The sequence below is a fragment of the Enhydra lutris genome, unplaced genomic scaffold (assembly GCF_002288905.1).
Source record: "Enhydra lutris kenyoni isolate GAN:26980312 unplaced genomic scaffold, ASM228890v2 scaffoldscaffold4, whole genome shotgun sequence".
NCBI classification, from domain to species: domain Eukaryota; kingdom Metazoa; phylum Chordata; class Mammalia; order Carnivora; family Mustelidae; genus Enhydra; species Enhydra lutris.
The window spans coordinates 50,263,317-50,275,976 of NW_019154088.1; the positions used below are offsets into that span (position 1 = coordinate 50,263,317).

At 37.9% G+C, this 12,660-nt stretch overlaps 1 long non-coding RNA gene across 1 annotated transcript in view; it reads left to right on the top strand.

Annotated features, from left to right (window-relative positions):
* LOC111158260 overlaps positions 1 to 9,893 on the top strand; it is a 36,719-nt gene extending 26,826 nt beyond the window's left edge. The window contains exon 3 of the long non-coding RNA XR_002641343.1: positions 9,837 to 9,893. This is a non-coding gene — a long non-coding RNA (uncharacterized LOC111158260). The remainder of the gene's footprint in view (positions 1 to 9,836) is intronic.
* The last annotated feature ends 2,767 nt before the right edge of the window (positions 9,894 to 12,660 follow it).

Here is a 12,660-nt window from a genome sequence, read left to right on the forward strand (position 1 = left end):
AAAATTAAAAATACACTAGAGGGAATAAGTAGTAGACTAAAGGAAGCAGAAGAATGGATCAGTGATCTAGAGAACAGTGTAAAGGAAGGCAATCAACTGAACAGGAAATAAAAAATAATAAAAAGTAAAAATAGATTAAGGGAATCCAGTGACACCATGAAATGCAATAACATTTACATTATACCTTTATATACATTATACCCTATACATTATAGGGATCCTAGAAGGAGAAGAGAGAGAAAAGGGGGCAGAAAATATATTTAAAGAAATAATAGAAAACCCCTGAATCTGGAGAAGAAAAAAGAAATCCAGATGCAGGAGGCACAGAGAGCCCCCAACAAAATCAACCCTAGGAGGTCCACACTAAGATACATAGTAATTGAAATGGAAAAATACAGTGATAAAGAGAGAATTTCAAAAGCAAGAGAGCACCTGATTGGCTCAGTTGGTAGAACACACAACTTTTTATCTTGGTGTTCCAAGTTTGAGCCCCACTCTGGGTCTAGAGATTAGTCAAAAATTGAAAAAAAAAAAAAATCTTTGGGGCACCTAGGTGACTCAGTTGATTAAATGTCCGACTTTTGATCTCAGCTCAGGTCTTCATTTCAGGGTCATGAGTTCAAGCCCTGCATTGGGCTCCAAGGGCATGGAGCCTACTTAAAAACAATCTGAAGGGTTTGAAGAGGTGGGGGGCTGGGAGGTTGGGGGAACCAGGTGGTAGGTATTAGAGAGGGCACGGACTGCATGGAGCACTGGGTGTGGTACAAAAACAATGAATACTGTTATGCTGAAAATAAGTTAAAAAATAAATAAATAAATAAAACAAACAAAAAATAAAACAACTTGAGAAAAGAAAATAGTTACATACAAAGGAAACCCCATAAGGCTATCTGCTGATTTTTTGGCAGAAACTTTGCAGGTCAAAAGGGATTGACATGATATATTCAAAGTGCTGAAAGAAAAACAAAACCAAACCCTGCAGCCAGGAGTACTCTATCCAGCAAGGCTGTCATTTAGAAGAGAAGGAGAGATTAAGACTTTCCCAGAGATAAAAGAACTCATTGCCACTAAACCAGTCTTACAAGAAATACTAATGGGGACTCTGAGTGGAAAGGAAAGACCATAAGCAGTAGTAAGAAAAGTAGGAAATATAAAAGCAGTAAAATAAAGTATATCTATAAAAATCAGTCAAGAGATTCACAAATAAAAAAATGTGAAATATATATCTAAAATGTGTGGTGTTTAAAGGAGTAAAAATTTAATGCTTTTAGAATGGGTTCAAACTTAAGTGATCATCAACTGTTGTATGTATAAGTTGTTATATATAAACCTAATGCTAAACACAAATCAAAAACTAGTAATAGATATGCAAAAAATAAAGAGAAAGGAATTCAAATATATCCTTAAAGAAAGCCAGTAAACCTTGAGAAGAGAGAACAAGAGAAGAAAGAAACAGAGAAGAACTATAAAAATTACCATAAAACAAGTAAAAAAGTGGCAATAAGAACATACCTATCAACAATTACTTTGAATGTAAATAGACTAAATGCTCCAATAAAAGACATAGGGAGATGGAAGGGATGAAAAAGTAAGACTGATCTATAGGCTGCCTATTAGAGACTCATTTCACACCTAAAGACACATGCAGATTGAAAGTGAAGTGGAAGTGAAAAGAAAGCCTGGGTAGCAAGCAATACTTATATAGAACAAAATAGACTTTAAAACAAAGACTGTAACAAGAGACAAAGAAGGACTCTACATAATATTAAAGGGAACAATTCAAAAAGAAGTTAAAAAATATGTAAATATGCACCCAATGTGGGAACACCTAAATACATAAAGGAAGTAATTAATCATAATACAATAACAGTAGAGGATTTTAACATCCCATTTGCACCAGTGGATAGATCATCCAGACAGAAAAGCAACAAGGAAACAGTAGCTTTGGATCACACATAGGACCAAATGGATCTAATGGATATATTCAGAACATTCTATCCTAAAACAGTGGAATATACATTTTTTTTCCAGTGCACATGGAACACTCTCCAGAATAGACCACATGTTAGGCCACAAAACAAGTCTGAACAAATTTAAAAAGATTGAAGTCACACATGCATCTTTTCTGACCACAACACTATGAAAATAGAAATCAACCACAAGAAAAAATCTGGAAAGAACACAAATACATGGAGGTTAAATAACATACTACTGAACAATGAATGGATCAACCAAGAAACCAAAGAGGAAATAAAAAGAATACATGGAGAAAAATGAAATTGAAAACACAATGGTACAAAAATCTTTGGGATGCAACAAAAGTCGTTCTAAGAGGGCAGTTTATAGCAATATGGGTCTACCTCAAGAAGCAAGAAAAGTCTCAAAAAAACCAGCCAAACAATACACCTAAAGGAGCTAGTAAAAAAAAACAAACAAAACCCCAAACAAGTAGAAGGAAGGAAATAATAAAGATTAGAGCAGAAATAAATGAAATAGAAACTAAAAAAACCAATAAAACAGATCATGAAGCCAGGAGCAATTCTTTGAAAAGATCAACAAAATTGTTAAAACTTTAGCCAGACTCATTGGGAGAGTGGGAGAGAGAGAAAGAGAGAAAGAGAGAGAAGACTCAAATAAAATTGATAAGAAAGAGGAGAAATAAAAACCAACACTACAGAAATACAACTATAATATATAAGAATATTATGAAAAATTATATGACAACAAACTGGGCAACCTAAAAAAAAATGACTAAATTTCTAGAAGCATATAACCTCCCCAAACAGAATCAGGAAGGAATAGACAATTTGAACTGACCAATTACCAACAATGAAATTGTATCCGTAATCAAAAAACTCCCAACACACAGAAGTCTAGGACCAGATGGCTTCACAGGTGAATTCTACTAAATATTTATTTTTAAAGATTTTATTTTTAAGTAATCCCTATACCCAATGTGAGGCTCAAACTTACAGCCTTGAGACCGAGTGTCACGTGATGTATTGACTGAGCAAACCGGTGCCCCTTTACTAAATATTTAAAGAAGAGTTAATATCCATTCTTTTCTAACTATTCCAAAAAATAAGAGAGGAAAGAAAGCTTTCAAATTCATTCTTGAGTCCAGTATTACCCTGATACCAAAACCAAATGAAGATACAAAAAAAAAAAAAAAAAAAAGAACTACAGGCCAATATGAATATAGGCACAAAAGTCCTCAACAAAACATTAGCAAACTGAGTCCAACAATATATTAAAAAAGTCATTCACCATGATCAAGTGGAATTTATTCCTGGGATGCAAGGGAGTTTCAATACATGCAAATCAATCAATATGATACATCACATCAACAATAGAAAGGATAAAAACCATATGATCATTTCGGTAGGTGTAGAAAAAGCATTTGACAAAGCACAACATTCATTCATGATAAAAATCCTCAACAAACTAGGTTTAAAGGGAACATACCTCAACTTAATTAAGGCCATATATGGAAAACCCACAGCTAACATTATACTCAAGGGTGAAAAACTGAGAGCTTTTCTCTTAAGATCAAGAATGTTCACTCTCACCACTTTTGTTCAACATAGTCCTGGAATTCCTAGCCACAATAATCAGACACATGGAAAAAGAAATAAAAGGCATCTAGACTGGTAAGAAAGAAGTGAAACTTTCAGTATGGCAGATGACATGATCATATATATAGAAAACCCTAGGGGCGCCTGGGTGGCTCAGTGGGTTAATCCTCTGCCTTCGGCTCAGGTCATGATCTCAGGGTCCTGGGATCGAATCCCACATTGGGCTCTCTGCTCAGTAGGGAGCCTGCCTCCTCCTCCTCCTCTCTCTCTGCCTGCCTCTCTGCCTACCTGTGATCTGTCTGTCAAATAAATAAAAAAAATCTTAAAAAAAAAAAAGAAGCTAGATTACTTAAAAAAAAAAAAAAAAAGAAAACCCTAAAAGACTCCACCAAAAATACTACTAGAACTGATAAATGAATTCAGTAAGGTCACAAGACACAAAATCAAGATATAGAACTCTGTTGCATTTCTATACACTAATAATGAAGTAACAGAAAGAAAAATTGAGAAAAATAATCCCATTTAGAATTGCACCAAAAATAATAAAATATCAAGAATAAACTTAACCAAGGAGGTGAAAGATCTATACTCTGAAAACTGTAAAACATTGATGAAAGAAATTAAAGATTGCACAAACAAATGGAAAGAGATGCCATGCTCAAGGATTGGAAGAACAAATGTTGTTAAAATGTCTGTACTATCCAAAGCATTTAATGCAATCTTTATCGAAATACTAATAGCACTTTTTATAGAACTAGAACAAATAGTCCTGAAATTTGTATGGAACCACAAAGGACTCCCAGATAGCCAAAGCAATCTTGGAAAAGTTGAACAAAACTGGAGGCATCACAGTCCCAGATTTCAAGATATACTACAAAGCTGTAGTAACGAAATCAGTATGGTACTGGCACAAAAATAAATACACAGATCGATAGAACAGAATAGAGAGCCTGGAAATAAATCCACTATTATATGGTCAATTAATCTTTCACAAAGGAGGCAAAAATATGCAAGGGAAAAAAGACAAGTCTTTTCAACAGATGATGCTGGGAAAACTGGACAGCTACATGAAGAAGGAGACTGAACCACTTTCTACATTGTACACAAAAATAAACAAAGTGGATTGAAGACTAAGTGTGAGACCTGAAACCATAAATATCCTAGAAGTGACACAGACAGTAATTTTTCAGACATTAGCTGTAGCAACATTTTTCATTTGTTTCCTGAGGCAAGGGAAATAAAAGCAAAACAAACTACTGGGACTGCATCAAAGTGAAAAGCTTCTGCACAGCAAAGGAAACAACCAAAAAACCAAAAGAAAACCTAATGAATGGGAGAAGACGTTTGCAGTTGACATAGCCAATAAAGGGTTAGTATTCAAAATATATAAAAACCAAAAAAGCAAATAATCCAATTAAAAATGGGCAAAAGACATGGATAGACGTTTCTCCAAAGAAGACATACAGATGGCAAATAGACACATGAAAAGGTGCTCACTATCATTTGTCACTAGGGAAATGCATATCAAAACCACAACGAGATACTATCTCACACCTGTCAGGATAGCTAGAATCACATACCTAAGAAAAAAACAAGCGTTGGCAAAGATGTGGGGAAAAAGGAATAGTTATACACCATTGGTGGGAATACAAACTAGTACAGTCACTGTACAAAATGGTATGGAGCTTTCTCACAAAATTAAAAATAGAAATATCATATGATTAAGTAATTCTACTCCTGGGTGTTTCCATAAGGAATACAAAAATGCTAATTCAAAAAGATACATGTTCCCTTCTGTTTATTGTAGCATCATTTACAATTGCCAAATTATGGGAAAAGCCCAAGTGTCCATTGATAGATGACTTGGTAAAGAAGATGTAGTATATATATTCAATGGAATATTACTCAGTCATAAAAAAGAATGAACTTTTGCTATTTGCAGCAACATGGATGATCTAGAGGGTAAAATGCTAAGTGAAATAAGTCAGAGAAGGACAAATAAATATGACTTTATTCATCTGTGAAATTTAAGGAACAAACAAACAAAGGGAAAAAGAGACAAAAAACCAGACTCTTCACTAGAGAGAAAAAAAAACTGATGGTAACCAGAGGGGAGGTGGGTAGGGGGATGGGTGAAATAAGTGAGGGGATTAAGAGGACGCTAATTGTGGTGAGCACTGAGTAGTCTATAGAATTGTTGAATCATTATATTGTACACCTGAAACTAATATAACACTATATGTTAATTATATTGGAATTAAAATAAAAAAAATAGAAAAAGAACAAAGAACAGAACTGAAAATGGAAAGAAGCTGGATATGTCATGAAGTTGGTGAGCCACTGAAGTCTTTCCTATCCCTGGACTTTTCAGTTATATAAGACATTAAATTCCCTTATTTATTTGCTTTTTATAGTTTATCTCCAAAGATACCCTACACAACACAGATAAACATTCTCCTCATTTTATTGCTGAAGAAATTGGAGCTCAGAATGCTTGAGTGGGGCTGGATACACTGATCCTTTAGAAAACATCCAAGGTCACACATCTAGTGAGGTTGAAACTGGGATTGGAACCCAGGCTGTCTGACTCCAAAGCCCATGCACTTAACCACCAAGCTATTTTTTCTCTTCAAGAGAACTATTGTATAATTCAGACGTCAGCCATTGAACACTGGTTTACTCTCTATGTAGGGACTAACTCCAGAAACTGAGAAGTGAAGCCACAAAGTATGAGAAAGAATGTGCCTTGGGTTGCATAGCATAGGAGCCACTATTTCTGCCTGCCCAACACTTCTCCTCTGCTAACAACCTTCCACCCTCCACTATCCCTGCCCTACCCACTCTCAGCCATGTGGCTCAACTGCCCAATCAGATTCTTGCCCCCAGTCCCCTCTGGAATATTTTTTTTTAAAAGATTTTATTTATTTATTTGAGATAGAAAAAGAGCATGAGAGGGAGGGGCAGAGGGCCAAGAAGAAGCAGACTCCCCATTGAGCAGGGAGCCTGATGTGGGGTTCGGTTCCAGGACCCAAAGGCAGCCACTTAACCAACTGAGCCACCCAGGCGCCGCTCCCCCTCCACCTTCGGAATCTCAAGTCTCCCTGCAGGCAAAGACTGGACAGAGCAGTCATCTGTGGGAAGCACATGGGAGGGGAGACCATGAGCTCCTGCAGGGGCTTCCAGGTGCCTGTTCTGTCTGAGGTCTCGTTCTTCATCTGTTCCTACAATTCTAAGAGTTCCAGCCACATCCTCCTACACAAACCTCTTTTGGCCTTAAATTAGCCAGTCTTGGTTCCTATTGCTTGTAACAAAACATCCTAGGTTATACTTAGGACAATATTCAAGGCTCTATTCCTAAGGCCACCTGTACATTTGGTATTTGGATAATTGGTAGACTGCAAGGGCATGTGGTTATTTCCATGTACCAGGAAGAAGATGGTCCAGATGGTCAGTTCAACCTGCCTATCTCAGGAGTTTCCATTTTAGCAACATTCAAAAGGATTCTTTTAAGAGGGGTTGTGAAAAGTTCCATTTAAAAGGTATCAAATTATAATGAGAAAATTATGTATGTTGTACTTATTAATATATATAGGTGTATTATAATTAATTATAGCATTAGGTGTATTCCTATTTACCCACTCCTAGCATCACTCAGTGAAGGACTGGTAAAATCTTCTTACAGCTGTTTGAAGACAAAGAACTCTAATCTTTATCCTGATCTTGGGTTTTTCCTCACATATTCTCTTCTTGAGTTTCATGGTCAAAGATATCAATGATTCCTCTGTTTTCTGCTCTCAGTCAGAATGCTTGGAGGGACTGTTTATCTAGCCCCTGGAGTTTGGGACCAAAATAAAACTATTTCTGGGAAAGCATGGTCGTGTTTACTGAGCTCCTGGAAAACAGCAGGATTTTCTTTGAGATACTTTCCTCCTCACTCACTCCCCTCCTTTTTCCATATTGCCCCTTACTCCATATTTAGGACTGGTGTCAGCCTGTACAATCTTCGTCAGCTGCCCATCGTGCTTGATGGATGCTCAGTTCTTGAGTCATCACGGACAAGTTCAGGAAGTAGAACCAGAGCATCTGCTGTCCCAAGGGAGAAGGCTAAGGATTCAGGATGAAAGTGTGCTGCCACCAGGCTAGATATCCACTGAGCAAGGCTGAGCTCTGAGCCTCTATTTAGCCCTCTGGGTCACAAAATTATTTTCCTGTCTTTGTTCGATTTGATTAAAATTTTTACTCTCAGAGAGGGTTTTTTTTGGTTGTTGTTTTTTTGTTTTTGTTTTTCCCTTCCGAGAAGCTTGGTGTCCTTTACTGCCATCTAGCTTCAGTAATGGGCTACCCTGGTCCCCTAGAGAGATTTTTTTTCTTTTCTTTTTTTTTTTTTTAAGATTTTATTTATTTATTTGACAGAGAGATCACAAGTAGGCAGAGAGGCAGGCAGAGAGAGAGAGAAGCAGGCTCTGTGCTGAGCGGAGAGCCCGATGCAGGACTCGATCCCAGGACCCTGAGATCATACCTGAGCCGAAGGCAGGGGCTTAACCCACTGAGCCACCCAGGTGCCCCCCACCTAGAGAGATTTTTAACTACTTTAAACTTCAGAGTGAAGGGATGGGAGTTTCTGGTTATTTATTTATTTATTTATTCTCTTTCAAAAGGTCTATTTCTGTGTAAATTTTTGGGTGCACACGGAAACTTACTTGGCACAGTTCTGGGTCTCTGGCAGCTGCTGTGTTCTATGTTGGATCACAAAGTCGTGTTATACCAAAGCCTTACAACAGTAAGTGGACAAATGTTTCTTGGTAGAGATTCTCAACAATACGGTTTCCTATAATACACTAATCTTACATAAAAGAGCTAGATCCTCTCTTTTTTATATAAGAAGGCCATTAAATATAAAAAATGGAAATATCAAGAAATATTAGTATAATCAGATGGTGGTAACTATTATAAAAAATAGCTAAGAGAGCTGAAAATACTTCTGAGCAGTTATTGTTATGTCTTGTAGATTTATTTTGGTTTTTAAACTTACAACTTTTTAACTTTCAGGGAAATGAACTCTCTAAAAAATGGCATCATTTTTTCCTTACGTGGACGCAAAATTTGTTTTGTCTCCATGGATTATGTATGTGGTCTCAAAGTTCCCTCCCTTTTTTTGTTTATTTTGAGCCCACTCCTTCATGTTAGTGGTTTTTCCCAAATATGTGATATTCATGGCTATAAGCTCATACTGAAGCATGTCACACTGAGTGTAAAAAGAAAAGCAGAATGTAGGTAGCTCTGTGCGTGTGGGAGGAGATTATTGAAAGGTATCTTGAACTGTTGAATAACTGGAATGGGCTTCTTCATTAGGGTCCTCCAAACGACAGTCTCTGTAGGATTTTTTTCCCCCTTGGACTGGTGTTTTTCCAATGTGACTTTGCCATCTCTCATCAAGAGTTGAGTCTATTTCTCCACTGCCTTGAATCTCATAGGCCCTCAGACTACTTTCACCAGTAGAATCCAATGGAAGTGATGCTCGGCCAGTTCTGGGCTTGGTCTTTAACTGGTCTGGCAACTTCTGCTTCCTGTGTCTTGAAAGCCACTAACCATTTAACAAGTACAACTATCCTGAGGCCACTCTGCTATGGGAAGCCCAAGCCATGGGGAGAGGTTCTGGAGAATGAGATAGCTTGTGCGGAGAGGGAGAAAGAGGGAGAGCGAGAGCGAGAGCGAGAGAGAGAGAGAGAGAGAGAGAGAATAGGAGAAGGAGGGGGAGGAGGAGGAAGAAAGAGGGAGGGAAGAAAGAACAAGGTCAGGTATCACTTAGGTGCCAGAATGTGAGTGATGAAGCCATCTTGGAAATGGATCCTTCTAGGGCTGCCCCAGTGAATGCTATGAGGATCAGAGATGACCTGGCCAGCTGAGTCCTTCCTTAATTCCTGACCTGTAAAATTGTGAGCAAAGCAAAATGGTTGTTTTAAATCACTAAGTTTTGGGGTCAGTTTTAATGCAGCAATAAATAAGAGAAACACTGCATTATATAGATTTTGAAAAAATCCTTTGGTTTTCAAGCTTCTGCAGACTTTTTAAGAGGTATGAAGTATCCCCAGTTCTTGAGCCTTCTGTCGCCCAGATCAGCTTGCTTCTGGCTTTTCCCTTCTGCCAGCTGAGGTTTTATTTTTCTCAGGTTTGCTCTAAGTCAGTTATCACTAGTTCATTTGCTTTTCAGCTTACAAAATTTAGTTACCCTAATTTCTCTTACTGTTTTCTTTTTTGCAGGTATATGCTTTATTCTTTCCTTACCATAATTTTTGTGGCCTTTGCCAGGCAGTGGAGGTAAATATACACATTTATTTTTCCCACATTTAACTGAATGCTTCCTATAAGTTTTATTGACTATTTAGAATGGCAGTGGGGATTTGGGGCCTTGGGCCTAGAGAAATAATAGTTTCTGAATGTTTTTTGGCCTAGGGAAAATTTTCTGATTCCTCCATAAAAGGTGAGAACTGAGTAGGGCTTGTGAGGAATAGGCTCTTGGTTGTCAAGGGAAAAAAGGACACACACACATTCCATTCTGTGTTTGTAATTGGGTAAGTTCATGAAGATTCTTGAAGAAAAAAGCCGTACTGTGAGACTTTCTAGTATCAAGATCACTTACCATGCAGGTGTTAGTTCACTAAAAGGGAGGGTGACAAGATACATTAAATGACTTTCTTGATTACAAGAAGAGGAAAAAGAGAACCAAAGTAAAATGGGATTTTGTAGAACACAGAAAAAGCTTAAAACAAAAGGTCACTTAGAGAGTTCTAAATTCTCAGGTAAGGGTTTAAAGAACTTCTCTGACAACATGAGTTAGAATTCTGAGGGGAGAAGAATGAACCAGGCTTTTGTGAGGTTCTTGTTCAAGATGGTGATATAGGAAGATCCAGAACTCACTCCCTCCCACACACACACCCCAAACCTACAGCTATATATGGAACAATTTTTTTTTTCCTGCAAAAACCCTAAAAACTAGCTGAGCAACTCCTACACATTGGGCAAACGAGAGAAAAAAAAAAAGCCACATCAAAGTTGGTTGAAGAGCCCAAGACACAATCTTGCCATAAACCCCACTCTCAGCACTGTGACCTATAATCAGGAGGGAGCTCAAAACCCGGAGCTTCTCCCTGAAGAGCAAAGGGTTTGAATTCCACATCAGTCACCTCAAATTTTAAGACCTGCACCTGAGAGATAAGCTCTTAAAATATCCATTTTTGAAGATCAATGGGCCTCATGTCCACAAGACCCACAGGCTATAGCAAACTGAGAAATGAAATTTGTTATTGTAACAAAAAACCCAAAGATCTGAAATTGCTTTTCTTTTTTTTTAAAACATTCTAAAAAGTGAGACTGAAACTTCCATTGACTTTATGTCAGAAAGTACTTCATATCAGTTGGTTGAATTATCCCACAATAAAAAAAAAAAAAAAAAACAGCCAAACTGAAAACATTTGCAGCCCCATTATTATTAATTTTTTCCCCTGATTTGACCCTAGTCTCTTCTCCAACATGAAAGCTATCTGGCCCTACTTGGTCAAGAGCAATTTTAAACCTAAATATTAGGTTTTGAAGGTGTCATTTCTCGAGGGAGGAACAAAAGTAATAGGCTGCAAAGCAAAGCCTAAAAACAGAGTTTCAGGGAAACAGTGAGTAGGAGAGATTGGTGACACTGAGAGTTGGGAGAAGATTATGAAAAGCGACAGGACATTTTTGGAGAAACCTTCTTGTTGGAAGAACTCCAAGAGCAACAAATAGCACATTCAATGACCTGAAACAAGTTTAGTAGGAAAGACTTAGGTGTGAGGAACAGCTCCACATCAGCCCCTGGGGATATGCATTGAAGAAACAAAGCCCAGTTCAAGGAGATTTTGGTAAGTGGGAGATCCAGGGATCATAAAATGGAAAGTAAGAATTAGCTTAAAAGTACAAAGGAGTTTTAAAGATCCTAGATAATTATCTAACTCATGGGGAGTTCCAAGTTTTGTGGTGAGTAGGAACTTCTCTGGCAAGAAGATAAACAACTGAAAGAGGGGAAAACTAATCAAATAACCAAACTAAAGAGCCAGCAGTGTGTGGGTGGTGCTTAAGAACAGGGACACTATTCTCAGGTATTCTGGGATTTTAGTCCTTGTTTCTCCCTGGCTAGTCATGTGATTTTGGCAAGTAACATTTTTTTCTGAGCCTCAGCTTTCTCATCTTTAAAAGTGGGATAATAAAATGTATTTCCTTGGGCTATTTTGAGGACTCCACAAGAAAGTCTTTGGTAAGCACTTAGCAGGGGACTGGAACACAGTAAATGGTAGCTTCTGCTGCCACCACCACCACTATTATCTTCATTTTAGCAGATTTGGGTTGCTGTCCACAAGTGATTCATGTCCTTTTTCATAGAGAATTGTTTCTGGGAAGTGGCTGCCTGAACAGGGACTACATTTCCCACCCACCCTTGCATTCAGGTGGGACCATGTGACCAAATTCTGACCAGTGGAATGCCAGATGAAGTCATCACATCATTTCCATGCCTGATCCATAAATGCCTTGTAGGTGATCTGCCTTCACTTTTTACTCCTCTGTTGATCATGTGTCAGTGGCCAGGGTGACCTTGGAAACCATGTATTGGAGAGGACAGAGCCTTTGTTGGTCTGGTTTCTGCATGATTGCATGGAACAAAGATTTCAGGGCTTATCTGTTATAGCAGTTGTTAACTTAACAATGCAAATAGCATCATCGTGGCTCAGGATCACAGTAGCCTGGTCAAGTCTGAGCTCAAAAACAAACATTGGAGAAGCCAGCTTGGAAGAATCCTACCTTACTGGTGACTAAGATGGTAAAGAAAAAGGCTGTGGCTTAGACTGAATATAAACTATACCTGAACTTGTACATTTGTAAATTATTCAGCACGTTCAGTGTTTCATCATGAAATTTATTTACACTGTATCCTAAACTGCTGACTGGAAGTTTGTCGGGTGGATCTGTCACTACAGACAAACCCCAGCAAGGGGTAAATAAGGGAGAGGCCATGACTTCTGCAGGAGAAAGGTCAATTTCCTTGGGTGTTGGAGTATTC